Source organism: Ovis aries, chromosome 16 (assembly GCF_016772045.2).
Source record: "Ovis aries strain OAR_USU_Benz2616 breed Rambouillet chromosome 16, ARS-UI_Ramb_v3.0, whole genome shotgun sequence".
In the NCBI taxonomy this organism is placed as follows: domain Eukaryota; kingdom Metazoa; phylum Chordata; class Mammalia; order Artiodactyla; family Bovidae; genus Ovis; species Ovis aries.
This window is the reverse complement of record NC_056069.1, coordinates 15,515,281-15,525,076: the sequence shown is the minus strand read 5'-3', so window position 1 is coordinate 15,525,076 and position 9,796 is coordinate 15,515,281.

Here is a 9,796-nt window from a genome sequence, read left to right as displayed (position 1 = left end):
AAACATATTTGGTTAATTAGAGCTCTTTACTAACAAGAGCTTCCCTGGTGACTAGGATGGTAAAGAATCTGCCTGTAGTGTGGGAGACCTGAGTTCTATCCCTGGATTGGGAAGATACACTGGAGAAGGGAATGGCTACCCATCCAATATTCTAGCTTGGAGAATTCCATGGACAGAGGAGCCTGGTGAGGTACAGTCCATGGGTTTGTACCACAGCTACTAAATTGCTCATGTGGTCACTACAGGGCACGTTTGTGATACTAAATGCTGACCTTCATTTGAAGTTGTTTGAGAGGAAAGCTCTGTTTGGGCTGGTTTTACTGGATTCTATAGTTATATTATTAATCTTTCCTTCCTTTCTAATAGTAAACAACCAAACTTATACCCTCTAACTTGCCCAACTTATTCCCTGTTAACTCTCAAAGATTCTATTATTGGTGATGAATGCATTTCAATGATACACTTAAACACTGAAGCCTCATGCCCTGACTGAGCAAAACACTCTCATACAGACTTAATTTACTTGCCCTTACTTTTTTTTTCTTTCTTTCATGTTCTCATTCATTCACACAATCACTTGAGAGGATTTTTTTCCTTAAACTGTGGATCTATTAATGTATCAAAATAATATTTATTAACTGATTTTCAAAATAAACAAAGATGTCTATATATTATCAGAAATGACACTAGTCAGTACTTGACATTTTGGGCCTCCAAAGACTGAGGCCAAAGTTAAAGATGGATTCTGCCTCAAAACTGATTGCATAAGACTGTGCTGAACTTTCAGGCATCCCTGATTTTTAGGCTGCCTTCCAGTCCTAAAATTCTATGATTCTGTTAATTTTCAGATAAGGAAACTGAAATTAAGGTAGATTAAGTCATTTGACCAGAAATAGCACATAGCTAATGAGAGAGCCAGGCTTGGGTCTTTCATCAAAGTAACAATTATTTGCTCCATTATACATACTACAAAGGATAAAGCTGTTAAATATATAGTTAAGATATCTAATATAATGGATGCAATGTGTCTAGAACTTTGTTGTACAACTGTAAAAGCAAGTCTTAAATCGTAATTTTTTTTTTAAATTATAGACATGGGCTTCTTTACTTACTGAGTACTGATGGAAAAGTTAGCAAATGAAGCTAATGGATTGCAGATGGTGATCCTTTCAGTAAAAGACAGAAGTGACAGCCACTCTGATCATGACAAAATATGGCACAGAGAAATATATAAAATAATATTCACGAGTATGAATGATGTTATTTTTGTAAATTGGTGAATTCCATGCCCACAATGCCCAAGGCCATAAACTTAAATATTAAAGTACACTGAGGTTTGACCTTTTGCAGGCAGGTAATAAGCTATCTGACAGATTGAGACCTTGCTGCTGCCAGAGAGTAAGCTGGAGTGAGAAGTGTCACAATATTAAAAGGTTCTGTTTGCTCGGATTCCTTTGGGAAGACAGTACATATAAATCACAAATTTTTTTTCTCCTCTTTCTTTTTATTCAGTTCACTTTAGTCACTCAGTCGTGTCTGACTCTTTGCAACCTCATGGACTGCAGCATGCCAGGCTCCCTGTCCATCACCAACTCCTGGAGTTTACTCAAACTCATGTCCGCCAAGTCAGTGATGCCATCCAACTATCGCATCCTCTGTCATCCCCTTCTCCTCTCTCAATTTTTCCCAGCATCAGGGGCTTTTCAAATAAATCAGTTCTTCAAATTAGGTGGTCAGAGTATTGGAGTTTCAATTTCAGCATCAGTCCTTACAATGAATATTCAGGACTGATTTCCTTTAGGATGGACTGCTTGGATCTCCTTTCTGTCCAAGGGACTCTCAAGAGTCTCCTCCAACACCACAGTTCAAAAGCATCAATTCTTCAGTGCTCAGCGTTCTTTATAGTCCAACTCTCACATCCATACATGACTATTGGAGAAACCATAGCTTTGGCTAGATGGACATTTGTTAGCAAAGTAATGTCTCTGGTTTTTAATATGCTTTCTATGTTGGTTATATCTTTTCTTCCAATGAGCAAATGTCTTTTAATTTCATGGCTGAAGTCATCATCTGCAGTGATTTTGGAGCCCAAGAAAATAAAGTCTCTCACTGTTTCCACTGTTCCCCATCTATTTCCCATGAAGTGATGGGACCGGATGCCATGATCTTAGTTTTCTGAATGTTGAGTTTTAAGCCAACTTTTTCACTCTCCTCTTTCACTTTCATCAAGAGGCTCTTTAGTTCTTCTTCGCTTTCTGCCATAAGGGTGGTGTCATCTGCATATCTGAGGTTATTGATTTTCTCCTGGCAAACTTGATTCCAGTTTGTACTTCATCCAGCCCAGCACTTCTAATAATGTACTCTGTATATACGTTGAATAAGCAGAGTGACAATATACACCCTTGATGTATTCCTTTCTCTATTTGGAACCAATCTGTTATTCCATGTCCAGTTCTAACTGTTGCTTCCTGACCTGCATACAGATTTCTCAAGAGGCAGGTCAGGTGGTCTGATATTTCCATCTCTTCCAGAATTTTCCACAGTTTGTTGTGATTCACACAATCAAAGCCTTTGGCATAGTCAATAAAGCAGAAATATATATTTTTCTGGAACTCTGTTGCTTTTTTGAATATCCAATGGATGTTGGCAATTTGATCTCTGGTTCCTCTTCCTTTTCTAAACCCAGCTTGAACATCTGGAAGTCCATGGTTCACCTACTGTTGAAGCCTGTCTTGGAGAATTTTCAGCATTACTTTCCTAGCGTGTGAGATGAATGCAATCATGCAGTAGTTTGAGTATTCTTTGGCATTCCCTTTCTTTGGGATTGGAATGAAAACGACCTTTTCCAGTCCTGTGGCCACTGCTGAGTTTTCCAAATTTGCTGGCAAATTGAGTGCAGCCCTTTCACAGCATTATCTTTTAGGATTGAAAATAGCTCAACTGGAATTCTATCACCTCCACTAGCTTTGTTCGTAGTGATGCTTCCTAAGGCCCACTTGACTTCGCATTCCAGGATGTCTGGCTCTAGGTGAGTATTGACACCATTGTGTTATCTGGGGCATGAAGATTTTTTCTGTATAGTTCTTCTGTGTATATTTGCCACTTCTTCTTAATATCTTCTGCTTCTGTTAGGTCCATACCATTTCTGTCCTTTATTGTGCCCATCTTTGCATGAAATGTTCCCTTGGTATCTCTAATATTCTTGAAGATATCTCTAGTCTTTCCCATTCTACTGTTTTCCTCTATTTCTTTGCATTGATCACTGAGGAAGGTTTTCTTTTCTATCCTTGTTATTCTTTGGAACACTGCATTCAATTGATTATATCTTTCCTTTTCTCCTTTGCCTTTTGCTTCTCTTCTTTTCACAGCTACTTGTACTTCTTTTTATTACTCCCTGCTGCTGCTGCTGCTGCTAAGTCGCTTCAGTCGTGTCTGACTCTGTGCAGTCCCATAGACGGCAGCCCACCAGGCTCCTCCATCCATGGGATTTTCCAGGCAAGAGTACCGCAGTGGGCTGCCATTGCCTTCTCCTTATTACTCCCTAAAAAATAACAATTGTCTTCATAGCCAATTTCATTGAAATGATTAATCCAAAAACTAACATTTGGAATGAGCCCCATAACAACATTTGTAAATGGAATGCGTATGTAACCTCTTTGACTAGTAATATTCTCAATGTTAGATAAATTAACTGGTTGTACAAAATGTCTTTGAATCATTAACTTAGAAAAGATAACTCAAATGGAAGGGACAGCCAACTCAAATTCATTGGGAAATTACTTCAATAATCTGAAAGGAACTACTTAAATGAAAAGCTAGTGTTAAAATATATGTGAGTGTGCTTAGTCAGTTAGTCATATCTGACTCTTTGTGACCGCATGGACTGTACCCACCCATTCCTCTGTCCATGGAGTTTTCCATGTAAGAATACTGGAGTGGGTAGCCGTTTCCTTCTCCAGGAGATCTTCCTGACCCAGGGATCAAACCTGTGTCTCCTGCACTGTGAGCAGATTCTTTACCATCTGAGTCACCAGAAAAGTTAAAATGTGTATTTGAGCTTCAGCATAAGAAGCATCAGAAGAGAAAGAGAAAGGGAAATATATAGCCAACTGAATGCAGAGTTCCAGAGAACAGCAAGGAGAGATAAGAAAGTCTTCTTAAGTGAACAGTGCAAAGAAATAGAGGAAAACAATCGAATGGGAAAGACTAGAGATTTCTTGAAGAAAATTAGATACCAAGGGAACATTTCTTACAAAGATGAGCACAGTGAAGGATAGAAACAGCAAGGACCTAACAGAAGCAGAAGAAATTAAGAAGAGGTGGCAAGAATACACAGAAGAACTATCCAAAAAAGGTCTTAATGACTGGCATGACCATGATGTGTGGTCATTCATCTAGAGCCAGGCATTCTAGAGTGTGAAGTCAAGTGGGCTTTAGAAACTATTACTACAAACAAAGCTAGTGGAGGTAATGGAATTCCAAGTGAGCTATATAAAATGCTAAAAGATGATGCTGTTTAAGTGTTGCACTCAATATATCAGCAAATTTGGAAAACTCAGCAGTAGCCACTGGATTGGAAAAGGTCAGTTTACATTACAATCCCAAAGAAAGGCAATGCCAGAGAATGCTCAAACTACTGTACAAGTGTGCTCATCTTCACATGTTAGGAAGTTAACACCCAAAATCCTTCAAACTGGGCTTTAACACTTGGTATTTCTTGATATGTGAACCAAGAAATTCCAGATTTTATTATTTTTCTTGATAATCATAACAACTGAGTAAGACATATCATTTAAGATAAACCACTTTTGTAGTTGAGGAAACTTGGTGTTAAAGTCATATCTTGCCCAAGATCATGCAGTTGAAAAATCATGAATCTCAAATCTTCTGTGATATTTTCATAACATCATGATTTTCTTTGAACAGTCTTTCCTCTTAGGTGTTTTATGAATTGGAAAATTATCATAACTGGTAGAATAAATTCTGTCTTGATTTTTATTAATACTAGCATTAATCCTTTCATTAGGTATTTTATTATGACAAATATTTATATAACTTATTATACAGCCATATTACATACTTATAACTAATAATAATAATAAACCAGTAAACTCCTGAACTGGTGCAGTGAAAGTGCTGCACTCAATATGCCAGCAAATTTGGAAAACTCAGCAGTGGCCACAGGACTGGAAGAGGTGAGTTTTCACTTCAATCCCTAAAAAAGGCAATGCCAAAGAATGCTCAAACGACTGCATAATTGCACTCCTCTCACACGATACGAAAGTAATGTTCAAAATTCTTCAACAAGCCAGGCTCCAACAATATGTGAACGGTGAAATTCCAGATGTTCAAGCTTGATTTAGAAAAGGCAGAGGAACCAGAGATCAAATTGCCAACATTTGCTGGATATTAAAAAAGCAAAAGAGTTCCAGAAAAACATCTATTTCTGCTTTATTGACTACGCCAAAGCCTTTCACTGTGTGGATCACAATAAACTGTAGAAAATTGTGAAAGAGATGGGAATACCAAACCTCCTGACCTGCCTCTTGAGAAATGCAGTTCAGGAAGCAACAGTTAGAACTGGACATGGAACAACAGACTGGTTCCAAATAGGAAAAGGAGTATATCAAGGCTGTATATTGTCACTCTGCTTATTTAACTTACATGCAGAGTATATCATGAGAAATGCTAGGCTAGATGAAGCACAAGCTAGAATAAAAATAGCTGGGAGAAATATTAATAACCTCAGATATGCAGATGACACCATCCGTATGGCAGAAAACAAAAAAGAACTAAAGAGCCTCCTCAGTTCAGTTCAGTTCAGTTGCTTAGTCGTGTCCGACTCTTTGCGACCCCATGAATCATAGCACGGCAGGCCTCCCTGTCCATCACCAACTCCCAGAGTTCACTCAGACTCACGTCCATCAAGTCAGTGATGCCATCCAGCCATCTCATCCTCTGTCGTCCCCTTCTCCTCCTACCCCCAATCCCTCCCAGCATCAGAGTCTTTTCCAATGAGTCAAATTTTCACATGAGGTGGCCAAAGTACTGGAGTTTCAGCTTTAGCATCACTCTTTCCAAAGAAATCCCAGGGCTGATCTCCTTCAGAATGGACTGGTTGGATCTCCTTGCAGTCCAAGGGACTCTCAAGAGTCTTCTCCAACACCACAGTTCAAAAGCATGAATTCTTCGAAGCTCAGCTTTCTTCACAGTCCAACTCTCACATCCATACATGACCACAGGAAAACTATAGCCTTGACTAGACAGACCTTTGTTGGCAAAGTAATATCTCTGCTTTTCAATATGCTGTCTAGGTTGGTCATAACTTTTCTTCCAAGGAGTAAGCTTCTTTTAATTTCATGGCTGCAGTCACCATCTGCAGTGATTTTGGAGCCCAAAAAAATAAAGTCTGACACTGTTTCCACTGTTTCCCCATCTATTTCCCATGAAGTGAAGGGACCAGATGCCATGATCTTCGTTTTCTGAATGTTGAGCTTTAAGACAACTTTTCCACTCTCCTCTTTCACTTTCATCAGGAGGCTTTTAGTTCCTCTTCACTTTCTGCCATAAGGGTGGTATCATCTGCATATCTGAGGCTATTGATATTTCTCCCGGCAATCTTGATTCCAGCTTGTGCTTCTTCCAGCCTGGCATTTCTCATGATGAGAGAGCCTCTTGATGAAGGTGAAAGAGGGGAGTGAAAAAGTTGGCTTAAAACTCAACATTCAGAAAACTAAGATCATGGCATCTGGTCCCATCACTTCGTGGGAAATAGATGGAGAAACGATGGAAACAGTGGCTGATTTTATTTTGGGGGGCTCCAAAATCACTGCAGATGGTGACTGCAGCCATGAAATAAAAAGATGCTTATGCCTTGGAAGAAAAGTTATGGCCAACCTAAAGCATATTAAAAAGCAGATACATTACTTTACCAACAAAGGTCCATCTCATCAAGGCTATGGTTTTTCCAGTAGTCATGTATGGATGTGAGAGTTGGACTGTGAAGAAAGCTGAGCACCAAAGAATTCATGCTTTTGAACTATGGTGTTGGAGAAGACTTTTGAGAGTCCCTTGGACTACAAGGAGATAAAATCAGTCCCTCCTAAAGGAAATCAGTCCTGAATATTCATTGGAAGGAGTGATGATGAAACTGAAACTCCAATACTTTGGCCACCTGATACGAAGAACTGACTCATTTGAAAAGACCCTGATGCTGGGAAAGATTGAGGGCAAGAGGAGAAGGGGACGACAGAAGATGAGATTGTTGCATGGCATCACCAACTCAATGGACATGAGTTTGAGTAAACTCCAGGAGTTGGTGATGGACAGGGGCCTGGCATGCTGCAGTCCATGAGGTTGCAAAGAGTCAGACATGACTGAGCGACTGATCTGAACTGAATATTTATATAATTTATTATATAGCCATATTACATATACCTATAAGTAATAATACCAACTTAGATAGCAGTTCGAAAAGCAGAGACATTACTTTGCCAACAAAGGTCCATCTAGTCAAGGCTATGGTTTTTCCAGTGGTCATGTATGGATGTGAGAGTTGGACTGTGAAGAAAGCTGAGCTTCGAAGAATTCATGCTTTTGAACTGTGGTGTTGGAGAAGACTCTTGAGTCCCTTGGACTGCAAGGAGATCCAACCAGTCCATTCTGAAGGAGATCAGCCCTGGGTGTTCTTTGGAAGGACTGATGCTAAAGCTGAAACTCCAGTACTTTGGCCACCTCATGCAAAGAGTTGAGTCATTGGAAAAGACTCTGATGCTGGGAGGGATTGGGGGCAGGAGAAGAAGGGGACGACAGAGGATGAGATGGCTGGATGGCATCACTGACTTGATGGACGTGAGTCTGAGTGAACTCTGGGAGCTGGTGATGGACAGGGAGGCCTGGAGTGCTGTGATTCATGGGGTCGCAAAGAGTCGGACACGACTGAGCGACTGAAATGAACTGAATAATAATAAATCAGTAAACTCTTGCACTTCACTGCTATTACTTACTAATCTCTAGAAACATTGTCCTTCTCAATGACTCTAGCACTAGTCTCACAACTTGACTAGTGCAAGAATATTCAGAGACATAAAGATTACTTTACCTTTCTGCTCTTATTGCATCTCTGCCCAATCTTGCCCCAAGAAGTGACATTTCTACCATTCTTTTATGACTCTTTCTTTCCTTGAACCCTTTTCCTTTAGTCATGTTCACTTTCCCAAACCAGAACCTCACATAAATTACATTATTGTACATCATTTGTTTTTCTTCCTGGGGTGCTAAACTTCCCACAAAAACTACATACAGATTTCTACCATCACTCAAGGCTCAGCTGGGGTTTCTCTGAGGTTCAGTAGTCTTTCACTCTGTGTTTGATTAACTACACTCATCGCTTATAATGTACATCTTTTGTTTTTGTCTGCCCAAATATCCATTTCTGTGTTCTGATATCAGCACATGATATTCCTTTGAGGAACTATGTCTTTCCCACTTTCAGTCTATGTGCTCTAAGTAAGGAGGTTGATTCCCCTGAACAACCACATCCCAACACACACACACAGAGTTTTATGGGTGAACAAATAGTAGTCATTTGGCCAATCTGCTTGTTATCTTCTTCTAGCCACAGTAATTAATGGGGATGGGCATACAATCCAGGTCTATATGTGCTAAGTCACTTCAGTTGTGTCCAACTCTTTTTGACTCTATGGACTGTAGCCTGCTAGTCTCCTCCATCTATGGGATTCTCCAGGCAAGAATACTGGAGTGGGTTGCCATGCCCGGCTCCAATCCAGGTCTATATACTGAGTCTCAGTTCCAGAATCTTGCTGCAACTATTGGGAAAGAAGTGTTCCTTTTCCACCATGTTTGCTAACTTTGTAACTGCTAACAGTTACAGTCGAATTTAATCCTAGCATCCCTGGTGGCCAATCTTGTTATGATATAGACTGTTCTTGCCTAAAAAGAAAGCCAACACAGAGCCAAAAATAGAGGCCAAAGATGAAGATATTCTGCCCATAGAATCATTTGATCAGTTAGATCCAAACATGTGTGCTCAGTTGCTCATTTGTGTCTGACCCTTTGTGACCTCATATACGCAGTAGCCCACAGGCTCCTCTGTCCATGGGATTCTCCAGGCAAGAATACTGGAATGGATTGCCATTCAGAGGGTATTGTCCAACCAGGGATTGAATTTGAATCTCTTGCGTCTCCTGCAGGCAAATTCTCTACCTCTGAGCCCCATGGGAATCCCAGAGGTTCATCAAACTATAATAGACTTATTCTTATGAAATACTGAATATTTCCCCAGGGCCAACTAGAGTTGGATTTCTGTCATTTCACTGAAATGAGTCCTAACTAATTATTACTCTACAGAAACTATTTTCTTAAATGTTGTCAATAACAATAACAGCTGGTATTTATTATTAACTATATGCCAGATATTTTAAGCACTTTAATGGGTAAAGCAGAAAAAATCTCCTACTTCTATAATCTTATTATCTTCCGTTTACAGATGAAGAAACTAAGACACAGAAAGAAAGAAATTTTTCCTACGGTTTTATGATTATAAGCAGTAGAGTTGGAAATCAAGCCAGGGCACTATGACTCCTGAGCCCCACATCTGAGTTATTATATTATGTTGCCTCATGGGTTAGCCAACCCAGTCAGACTCCTTAGACTCTTTGCTCCATTTGGCACTGTTTTCTTCACACTCTCATGGAAAGCAAAGGCTTTTAGACTAGGTTAGGTCTACCTGGATAATCCAGGATAGCCTCCATATTTGTAGTCATAACTCTGTATC